This window comes from Rhopilema esculentum, chromosome 7 (genome assembly GCF_057945365.1).
Source record: "Rhopilema esculentum isolate cy_ngs chromosome 7, ASM5794536v1, whole genome shotgun sequence".
Taxonomy (NCBI): Eukaryota; Metazoa; Cnidaria; class Scyphozoa; order Rhizostomeae; family Rhizostomatidae; genus Rhopilema; species Rhopilema esculentum.
In genome coordinates, this window is record NC_142821.1 from 12,943,164 (window position 1) to 12,955,209 (window position 12,046).

Consider the following 12,046-nt stretch of genomic DNA (forward strand, 5'->3'; position numbering starts at 1 on the left):
CATGAGCTGCAAATTTTTGGACTGGTTTATATTTTAATTGTATCAATAATATCCATTTATAAATAATACTTTTCTCTCACGTATGTATCTTATATACTGTAATATCAACGTCATTTATAATTGTATATCACTTAAATTCATACTTCTTTATACTTAATACTTCTGTTTTCTATTCGTAAATTCATTTTCTTACCATCACACTTGTAAACTACATAATTTCTTTCAAATTTAACAATTGTGAACACTATCATTGTGAAATTAATTATATTAACTTTGTATGTAAGAATTTGTAAATACTTGTTTTTTTCAATTACATGGGCGCTGGCATGTGCCAGGCTCAACGGGAAAAAAAGTGATCAACAAGGCGTTTCTTCCAGGGTGAGGCCTTTCCATTGCAGTTCGGTTGGGCTGACCCCTGCGATAACCCCCAAACTTGGGTAACTCGACCGTACACTTTCTGGTAGTGGGGACCTGCGTTCGCGCTAGTCCCCTCACAATTGTCTAAAGAATCCAGCAAACCCAAGCAGGATCCTACATGCAGTTCCTCAAATAAAGCCGCCCGTTGCGCCTTCTTGATCACTCACAATATCAATATACAATATACAATAGAGGTAGATTGTTATACAAAGACTTGTCATTGTTTGCTTTGCCTTTGTCTGCCTTAACCTGGTTCGTCGTCTGCGGTAGTAATGTCGTCTTAAATATGACCCTTTCAGGCAGGACAATCATCGTTTCTGAAATGTTATGGCTTTAGCATGCCTATCTTGTAGCATTTGATAAAAAGGCCAAATTAATTCAAGTTCAACACAGAAAAAAATCTTCCTGTCCAAATATACATACTTTGCAACTTTCAGAGCAGCATTTTCCCAACTGAGTTCCCACCTTCCTATATTAACCTCAATGAATTAGTGGCCACCTTCTACTCTGCACCACATAATGCAGTTTCCTTCCTTTTCCCTAACCCAGAGTGAGCCTCTATCTATCTGTCAATAAAAATACACAGAGATGGCTGATGCAAATCTTGTCTGGCAATGGTTGTTGCAAATCTCAAGCAAAGCTATCTTCAATTCAAATTCAAATTCGAATTCATTTAATGCATCAAAATATGTTATAAAAGTTTGTCTATAATTATACTAAATAGCAATAATCAAGAAGCAATGATAAGAGCGTCATAGTGTCACTTAGCAATTGAGAATTAGAAACTTGGTAAAATCAATTGACAAAGTGAAAGTCAGAACAATTCAAGGAGAAATTGAGGCAAGGATTACTGTATTATTGCAAGAAGATTCTTGGGCCTATGGAAATCTGCATGGCCTATTTTTCACAATTCCAAATCAAATACTTTTTCTAAAATCATTCTAACAGCCATTTGTAGGGATGATTGCAAAACAGAGTTTTGTTTCTGTTTCCCTCACATGGTTTCATGGTTTGTTCTCATTGTTGGAATTCTCGGCAACCACCCCTCCCCCTCCCCAATACCCATTCTGAATGTTTTTGCAATTTTTGCAACATAAAATTCAAAATATTGATTTTTGGGACGTAAGCTTCAATAAGCTGGGCTTTCAGGGATTGTTCAATTCCCATTCTCCAAACCGACCGCCACAAGGGAAGCTGAAAGTTAAGTTTAATTTTCTTCCCAATGATAGTCCAGTTGTCTTTTTGCCTCCTGGGTCACGGGGAGGCTCGTTCATGAATAACTAGTGAGTAAGCACAACAACACGGAGCAACACTCAAGCCATACTTTTTTGAAGAAAGTGCCTTTCCCTGCTGTCGCAGCTCACAACTGCTGCTGGATGCTGCTGAGTGGCCATGTGAAGCGGAATAACTCATTCACTAACTCACTCACCTCGACAACATTCTTCAACATCCACACATTGATTACTTTGCTACTGGAGTGAAGAAGCAGGCAGGCAACAGGCAAAAAAACTGAGCGCTCCGCAAGCAACGAGGCAGACTTGTGGAGAGTCTGAGCTATAGAGTCTCTACAAGCGGTGTCTATAACTCTTTTGAGGGGAAACCATGTCCGAGAGGTTGGCTCCATATAGGAGCCGAGATCAAGGTCCCACAAGTGTCACAAAGGGCTCTGCTCCCTCAAGCGTTTCACGAATTACAGGCCATTTTGAGCAAGACTCCACAAGCGATGGAGAGACAACTGACGAAGCAACAGAGAAGGAAAGACTACCACAGCACCAGAAAAGATTGAGAAAAAATTTACCTTTAGTACCAGTAACGACAGCACCCTACCGACCATACACCATCGACAGCACCCCTTGGATCGTTGCCTACCAGCTACGCATCGCAAGGAGCAGCAGCCTCAATCTTAGAGATCTTCGTTGGTAGGTCGGTTGGCCTTAGAGAAAACCTGCCTAATGGAAGACGAAGACCGAGGTCAGTGTGTGTTCACACTCCGAATGCAACTATTGTTCCCTCTGCACTTGTCAACCGCCTTGCTGAGCATGACATCAGGCCCACCCACCTCCAGAAACTACTGAATGGTCACCTGGAGTTGACATTCAAGTCTCTGGAAGAAAAATAAAAGTTTTTTAGCCTGCCCAATGTCCAAGAATGCAGCCGTTCCTCACGATCCAACCCTCTCTGATTGCCCAACCGTTGCCACTCAAGATTTGGACAATTACCAAGAAGAAGCCGAAGGGTCGTTCAGCTCGGCACCCTGCCCCCTCTTAATGCCAATGATTTTGGAACTCCCCTCCCGCTGTGAGGAATGGCAGACATTGATATATTATCAATAAATGTTCATGGACTTAGGGACCCGCTTAAATACTCAAATGTAGTGGACTGGCTCAAAACTAGGAAGGAATCCATATTCTTTTTGCAAGAAACTTACTTCTCTGAGGCTGCTATGTAGTAACATCCTTTCTTAAAACCATCTGGAAAGGATGTTACCACATAGCAGAGGTGTCACCACTAGCAGAGGTGTTACCACTGCCCCATAGGAGAAAGAGCTGCTTTTTTTCAAACGCTGCCCCCTCACATCAGGGGGGCAGTTCCAACAATCATCGGAGGTGACTTTAATTGTATCACTAACCTTTTTCTCGATAAACTAGGCGGTGACAGCCAAGCAGGTCCCACTGCCATAAAAGCTCTCAATGACCTTCTCAGGGACTTTAACCTTATCCATATATTTCGCTCAATGCACCCTTCTACCCGCAAGTTTACCTGGACAAATTCAAAAGTATTATCTAGACAATAGAAGTTCTACGTTTCTTCTGAAATTTTGGCCAATACCAAACACTGTGAGATAACAGTGTTCCCCTTTTCCGACCATGATGCCCCGTTTCTGTCCTTTAAACTGCCAAATTCGCAACCCGGTGGCAGAGGTACCTGGAAATTCAATACTAGCCTCCTAGAAAATAAAGAATTTACCTCTAATATGAAACATTTTTTGAAATTTTGGATTACTCGCAAAAAAGACTTCGCAGGCAAACTACACATTTGGTGGGATATTGGTAAAATGAAAATAAGAAAGAGATGCAAAAAGTTTTCTAAACGCTTAGCAAAAGAAAAAAGAGAGAAACGCACCACTTTGGAGGAAAAGCTCCAACGGGAAACAATTTCTCTGGATCAAAAGGGAAAAGAAACTGTTTCCTTGATTAGACAAAAAAATGGAAGAACTCGATCTTAATAATATTAATGGTGCAAAAGCCCTTGAAAACCAATCCAATGAGAAATCTTCACGCTATTTTTTCAGCCTTGAAAATTCACGTCAGTTTAATAAAGTGATCCGTAAGTTTAAAACACCTGATGGTAGGGTAATACAGGAAAGTAGGGACCTGCTTGGCTGCATTGCTAACTTCTATGAATCACTCTATTCCCCGGAACCCATTGATAATGAAAAACAGAATGCCCTTTTGAATACTATTGATTGTTTTGTCCCCGAAAACTTTAAATTGTTACTTGAAGAACCACTTTCCGCAGACCAAAGTCACAAAGCCCTCACCAACATGAAATCCGACAAATCGCCCGGCTCTGATGGGCTACCAGCAGAATTTTATATTTTCTTCTGGGATGAAATTGGCGAAGCCTTAGTAGAAGTACTAAACTTTTGTTTCAATGGAGGCCTTCTCACAAAATCCATGCGTTTAGCTATAATCTCCCTTTTGTACAAAAAGGGAGACATTGAACTCCTCAAAAAATGGAGACCAATTTCCCTACTTAATGTTGAGAAGACCAATTTCCCTACAAAGTCTTGGAGAGAATGAGTTTTGGCCTCAAAATTCATGTGTTTTGTGAAAACCATGTATACAGATGTTTCTTGCAAAATTAGCAACAACGACTATCTTTCTAGAAAAGTAACCCTTAAACATGGGGTAAGACAAGGCTGCCCATTGTCCCCGCTATTATATTGCATAGTAGCGGAGACCCTGGACAGCCTCATCTGTCAAAATCTCAAAATTGATGGCCTCCGTCTTCCAGGTTCACGAAAAGAGGTCAAAATTTCCCAATATGCAGATGATACCACTCTATTTCTAAGAAATACTTTTTCCGTTGAAGAAGCCATAGCCACTATAAACTTGTACGAATAAGGTTCAGGATCAAAGGTGAGTTATGATATTGGCAAATCCTGCGGAAAGTGGTTCAACAAGCCCCCATATATTTCCACCTCTCCATCTTCCCCTTTAAAATGGACCGACAGTGCTCTTGAAATACCAGGACTCGAATTTGGCACTCAAACAGCCCTTGAAAGCTGTTGGATAAAACCGGTCGAAAAATTGACAAACAGGCTTGAAGCCTGGAAATACCGATCCCTTTCGTTAAAAGGAAAAACCCTTATCATAAATACAATTGCTCTTTCTGGCCTCGTCTTTGTAGGAACCATCTACCATCTCCCTCAAATTAATCTTATTAAAAAACAAGTTAATCGAGCTATTTTTCAATTTATCTGGGCTGGCAAAAATGAACTAGTCAGCAGAAAGACAATGTTTCAACCTGCAGATAGGGGTGATCAAGGTGTAGTTGACTTACACCTGAAAACCAACACTCTTCGCCTCAAGTTTCTTCAGTCAATAATCGATGCAAACTATGACTCCCCTTGGGTATATTTTGACCGCAATATCGGTTTCCAACTTTTCAAGTACTTTCCAAATGCAAAATTTATCCCAATGCACAAAAGGGGCAGTTGTCTCCCTTTAAATTGTTACGTTGTTTGTAAATGATTATGAATGTTACACCCTGTCCCCACTGTGTCATCAGAGGGCAGGAATTCAAAAAAAAAAAGTATTTGTTCTTATCAGCTTAATATCTGATATGCGCCCAAGGGCGCTCAAATATTAAACTGATTTTTGGAACTAGCTTGTCGGCATGAGGCTTGCCTCACCGCGAGCACGGGTTGCCCTGGCATTGCAGTACAGCCATGGGTGGCCCAGCCCCTTTTCATCAATTGGCAAGAAAACAACGATTTTCACAGTTGCAATCATTCAAGTCCATATTGTTGATATGACTGGCTAATTAACTACAATGTTAACTAGGAGCTAGCTAACATTGTATGTAGTTGGTTGCTTTTCAATAGTAGTTAAGTAGTTTAAACCTTGTACTAGACATAGTTTTATTTATGATTGTTAATCAAATATACACAGACTGCAAAGCCTTCAACGTGTTGTGTTTTTGTGTTCTTCTGATCTTGCTTTTTTGCCTGCCTGCCTGTTTAGTAGTCAGTCATTTCTAGCTACCCCTCTTTCTGTGCTCAAAAATTCAAGGCTTATTTTCAATTTCAGACGACTGTTGGCTGACTCACGACTTATCGAGCAAAATGCAAGATTAGTTTTTCTTCACGAAAGGGATGGTGAGTACATCAGTTTTATATTTCAGTATATTTCAGTACTTGATCATCTTCCTCGTCAGACTGAACATTCTTCACTCAATATTCAACATATCGATCTATTCAGAGACTACTGATACAGCATTCCCATATGTGTCGGCTTGTTCCTGCAACCACCGAGTTGTCAATGGCCAAAATGGTAGTTCATACTTACCTGACCGGGAAGAGAACGTGATCAGGAAGGCGCCGTGGCCAGTCACGCTTTTTCGAGCTCCGACTGTTTGAAGCGTATCGTCGTTTTGAACAGGTTTATAGGTTAGTTTTTAGTATTTAATTTAACAGTTTCAACTGTAGTACTCTTTGAGAGATAATTTTGAACCAAACTCGAAATTGCAGTAAACGAGATCCCTTCAATTTGGGGAGATTTGGCTTCAGATGAAAGAGAAAGGCGGCTTATTACGTTCGCAGAGAAATTGAAACAAGTAAATGCAAAGATGTCTGCATCAGATCTAGCAGCAAAAGCGGCCAAATTCGAGACCATCGACACCACTGACCACAAAGAAATTATTCATTATTTCCACTGTAAATTCAAGGATGAGAACTGTGTCCAACAACTTATGCCACTCGCCGCGCTTCCTGGCAGACGTAAGTGGAATATCATTTTTTCAAAGCCCTCCATGGTTGACACGGTTATAGAGAAACTCGTTAAATTTCCGTCCCTCCCAGAAGATGACCCTGGCATTGCTTTTACTCCGGTGAGAAGAAGAGCCTTACTCATCACCATCCTGGACGCTTCACCCGATATTTCGGACAATGAAATTGGGAGTATTCTCTCACATTACGGCACCGTAACCCGCGTTTGGAAACAAACTTGGGAGGGTTTTCCCAACATTTTTAACGGAAAACACCTGGCTACAATTTTCCCTTCAGGCGGCACTGAATTACCCCCCTTCGTAATTCTGCGAAACAAGAAAATTTCTCTCTCTTACAGGGGCAAACCTGTTTTTTGTAATATCTACATGGCAGATACACACAGAACTTCGGATTGCCCTGCCAGAGACATGCGTCACTGCTACCTTTGCGGTTCCACTGACCACTCAAAAAAAGACTGTTTGAAGTTTGTTCCCCTGAAAAGAGCCCGAGGCAGACGTTACAGTGGAGAGGTCGAAGAACAAATCGAGCCAACCCCTATCAGCGATAATGAGGATGAAGAAGAAATTGAAGATGAATCTGCCAAAACAAATACAGCGAGCGAGGATGAACCCCCCACCACCTCTACAACGCCCAAAAGCCCTAACGCTAGCCAAACAACTGTAAGCATTACTTCACAAAAAAGATTCAACACCGGAACCAAAGCCACAAAGACCAACCAAAAAACTGACCAAAGCACCCAACAAATACGCCCACTTCACAAGAAAAACATCCAAAAGACCAGTACCTTCCACCCACGAAAAGAACGTTGTTCGTAAAAAACCCACTGATGAGAACTCTTAATTAAAACCTTAATTTGCTTTACTTTTCAATGTTTTTATTTCGTTCTTACTTTTTCTCATGGCTTGTGTTGTGAGTATCAACGTGAATGGGTTGAATGACCCCCGTCGCTCAGATTCAATCTTACGTCACCTTTATAGCCTTAAGCCTGACATTTTATTCTTGCAAGAAACCCACCTTAATCCCGTTAATGTTAACAATGTATTTTCACAATGGCCCGGCACTTCCTTTCATTCCTTTGGTGAAGATAATAGAAAGGGTGTCTCTATTCTAATTTCTGATCGATTGAAAACCACAATCCATTCACGCCATACTTCCGACACAGCCCATCTAATTGTTCTCGACCTTTCAATCGATGACAATAGATTGATCTTAGGCAACGTTTACGCTCCAGCAGGCGGTCTCATCGGCATTGCAAATCGTAAGGAATAAACTGAACTGGGAACCTAAGGTTTCCAAATTTAAAAAAAACATTAGATCTATGGAAGTCGCGTGACTTGACCTTTAGGGGGAAGGTCGTCGTCGTTAATCAGATTGCAAGTTCTGCACTTTGGTATAAGGCTTCGGTTTTTCCCATACCCCAATGGGCAGTCAAACAACTTAATGAAAAATTTTGGCATTTCTTTTTTAACGGCAAACGACTCCCGATCCCTAGATCACAAGCTAAACTTCCTTATAAAAAAGGCGGCCTCAATGTTTTCGATATAGAGAAGAAATGTAATAGCCTCCTTTCATCATGGCTAGCCAAACTCGTTGCCCTCAAACAAACAGGCAAATGGAAAGTCCTCTTCGACCATTTCATAGGAAAATACAAAAATCTGAAAATCGAAAAAAATATTCTTAAATGCTATTTACTGTCCCGCGAAATAAACAAACTACCTCCCTTTTATAAACACACCCTCCGTGCGTATCTCGCTATTACTAATGACCATAATAGATCTCTAGATAACATGTCTGAAATCTTTAACGAACCCCTCTTTCTGAATCCTAAAATCGCAAAAGATAGTCTACCTCTCAAACCCTACTGGGTCGATGCAAGAGATATTACCTACGAGTTTTCCCCTGGTTTTCTCAATGAACTCGCTATCAATGAATCAGTTGGTAGTAAATTTAAGCCTAAAGACCTTTCTTCCATTTTATCATGCCTTCCCCTTGAATGGAAAAATTTCATTCGTTCTAATTCTGCTCCTAAAGATGCCTTTTCTATTAATTTCACTCCACATATTTAAGACATTAAAAAGCCGCTTTGTAAATTATCTTCTAAAGACTTTTATCTCGTATCTCTTATGCCCTCTATTGATGTTTCTTGCCAAAAGTTTCGTGTTTATTGAGAAAAGAAATTCACAAATCTTGACTGGAAATTTATATTGAATTCGATATCTACTAGAGATTCCAACCTCAAATCTTGCGACCCGCACTGGAAAATAATCCAACTCGCTATTCCCACTGCCGATCGTTTAGCTAGGCACAAAATTATTGACAACCCTTCTTGCCCCAGCTGTAATAACCATTATGAAACTACGCTACATCTTTTTATGCATTGACGTCTAGTTTCGCTTCTGTGGGACACGGTCCTTTCGCATATTAAAAATCTTGATTTAGACTTAAATTTAGATTCTTTAGAACAATTTATTGTCATCGGTTTTGCTAGCATAAAATTTCTCCTATTTACTCGCCCGCAATTGCCCTCCGTGATATAGCTCTCCTCGCAATTTGGTCTTCTAGAAATAAACTCGTTTTCGATAATGAATCTATCGACCCTTCTAAAATTTTTACCGCTAAACTCCGCTCGAAAATAAAAGAGGAGTTTTTTCTTGCTAAATCCTCGTTCGCTGGTCTTTTTAATTTTAAAACCACTTGGTGTCGCAACAACGTTTTAGCTTCGGTTGTTGACGATAAACTTTTTACCCATTGTTAACCCCCCAATAGTATAACTTGATCGCTCTCTTCAACATCTGAGCAATATCGCACTCAGTGTTTCCGAGACACTGAAGATTAACACATCTATTAAATGACACTTGAACATGATAATCCCCCCCACTTTTTACACAAAGATCGGATACCTCCCTTTGTGATTAATCTGGCTGTCTGGCTCTCGCAAACATTGATTAAAACGCCTCACGCCATCCCAGAATTGGCAAGTTTGCTGCCTCGTTTCGAGTTTACCAGAATACACTAAAAGCCCTTTCAAATAACTACACCCCATAGTCATACATTATGGTATTGATGAACCCCTACCTGTATATACACCCAGTCTTCGCATGAGCTGCAAATTTTTGGACTGGTTTATATTTTAATTGTATCAATAATATCCATTTATAAATAATACTTTTCTCTCACGTATGTATCTTATATACTGTAATATCAACGTCATTTATAATTGTATATCACTTAAATTTATACCTCCTTATATTTATACTTCTGTTTTCTATTCGTAAATTAATTTTATTATCATCACACCCGTTAACTGCATGATTACCTTCAAATTTAACAATTGTGAACACTATCATTGTGAAATTAATTATATTAACTTTGTATGTAATAATTTGTAAATACTTGTTTTTTTTTCAATCACGCGGGCGCTGGCATGTGCCAGGCTCAACGAAAAAAAAAAGTGATCAAGAAGGCGTTTCTTCCAGGGTGAGGCCCTTCCATTGCAGTTAGGTTGGGCTGACCCCTGCGATTACCCCAAACGTGGGTAACTCGACCGTACAATTTCTGGTAGTGGGGACCTGCGTTCGCGCTAGTCTACAATTGCCTAAAGAATCCAGCCAACCCAAGCAGAATCCCACAAGCAGTTCCTCAAATTAAGCCGTCCGTTGCGCCTTCTTGATCACTCACAATATCAATATACAATATACAATAGAGGTAGATTGTTATACAAAGACTTTTCATTGTTTGCTTTGCCTTTGTCTGCCTTAACCTGGTTTGTTGTCTGCCGTAGTAATGTTGTTTTAAATATGATCCTTTCAGGCAGGACAATCATCATTTTTGAAATGTTATGGCTTTAGCATGCCTATCTTGTAGCATTTGATAAAAAGGCCAAATTAATTCAAGTTCAACACAGAAAAAAATCTTCATGTCCAAATATACATACTTTGCAACTTTCAGAGCAGCATGTTGCAAATCTCAAGCAAACCTATCTTCAATGAAAATTCAAATTCAAATTCATTTAATGCATCAAAATATGTTATAAAAGTTTGTCTATAATTATACTAAATAGCAATAATCAAGAAGCAATGATAAGAGCTTCATAGTGTCACTTAGCATTTGGGAATTAGAAACTTGGTAAAGTCAAGTCTCCGGTCTCCACAATAATTGCAAGAATGTTTCAGGTCCAGCCATCCGACCCACAAAGATATGCATTGCGACTACTTCTACTCCACTGTAGAGGTCGAACATCCTTTGAAGATTTGAGAACAAGGATGCAGCAAAAACATTGGGGATATTGCAAGACGATGCTGAGCACAGGAATTGCCTACAAGAGACAGCAATAATCAATATGCCATATCAGATGAGACAACTCTTTGCAACATTGATCATTTTCCACACTCCAGCTGACATCAGAGCCTTATTCGATGAATTCAAACAATCAATGTCTGAAGATTACATCAGACACGACCGCCACCTTCATAATGACCCAACAATCGCTTTCCAGGACAGACACATGTACCTGTGCCTTTGGGACATTAACACTTTATTGAAAGTGCATGGCAAATCCATCGAAGATCCCGAGTTCTCGGAGTTACCACAACAGCCTGAGAACTTCCAGAATCGAAACCAAGATGAGGAAAACATCGACATTGTTCATGAAACTGAATTAGGACAACAAATGTTCCAACTCCTCAACGATGACCAACGCCACATTCACGACACTGTCATGGAAGCTTTTCAAACACGTTCTGAAAACAACTGCTTCTTTGTTGACGGTCCAGCAGGAACAGGTAAAACTTTTCTTTACAATACAGTTGTTCATAACCTCCAGGCATTAGGAATTACTGTTAAATGTGTTGCTTATTCAGGCATTGCAAGCACACTGCTCATCAATGGAAGCACAGCACATTCTACATTCCAGATTCCCATCCCTTTATTGCCTGATTCTACATGCAATATAAAAAGACAAAGTGTTAAAGCTCAACTGCTTTTACAGACCACCGTTTTTATCTGGGAGGAGGCCTCCATGATCCCAGTCAATGCTTTGAAAGTAGTAGATATCCTACTCAGGGACATTACCCGAATTGACAGACCATTCGCGGGTAAATTCATGTTTCTTGGTGGTGATTTTAGACAAGTTCTCCCAGTTGTTCTTAAAGCAGGTAGAGAACGAATTCTACAGGAAAGCATGAAGAATTCACCTCTGTGGCACCATTTCCGCACGTTTCAACTCATCACCAACATGAGAGCCATCCAAGACGAAACATACCAAGAGTTTTCAGATTGGCTCTTAAAAATTGGAAATGGACAAGAACCGCAGGATCAAGACAATCAAATCACGTTACCTGACCATATGCTGGTGCAGTCACTCGATGAGATTGTTCACTTCCTATATCCACCACCACCACCCAGACAGCCAGACATAACGGCCGAGCCAGAAGCAATGGCAGAACGCTGCTGCTTGACACCGACCAATGAGGCATCTCATGATATCAATCAACTCATTTTGGAAAGGCTGCATGGACCCACTCAAACATACCTCAGTACCGATAGGGTAATTACTGATGATCCTGAAGAAGCTGCAGCTTATCCTATTGAGTTCCTCAATATCCAGATACCCACCGG

General features: G+C 40.3%; 1 protein-coding gene, 2 non-coding genes and 1 pseudogene across 18 annotated transcripts in view; 3 read left to right on the plus strand and 1 right to left on the minus strand.

The window, feature by feature from the left end:
- The window catches only part of LOC135683795 (HMG domain-containing protein 3), a 180,089-nt gene that overhangs the window by 83,266 nt on the left and 84,777 nt on the right, over positions 1-12,046 (minus strand). The window lies entirely within an intron of this gene.
- Positions 334-492, plus strand: LOC148960011 (U1 spliceosomal RNA). Its single transcript, XR_016143899.1, has one exon. It is a non-coding gene; the product is annotated as a U1 spliceosomal RNA (small nuclear RNA).
- Positions 5,186-5,389, plus strand: LOC135688665 (U2 spliceosomal RNA; annotated as a pseudogene).
- Positions 9,862-10,020, plus strand: LOC135688670 (U1 spliceosomal RNA). Its single transcript, XR_010516413.2, has one exon. It is a non-coding gene; the product is annotated as a U1 spliceosomal RNA (small nuclear RNA).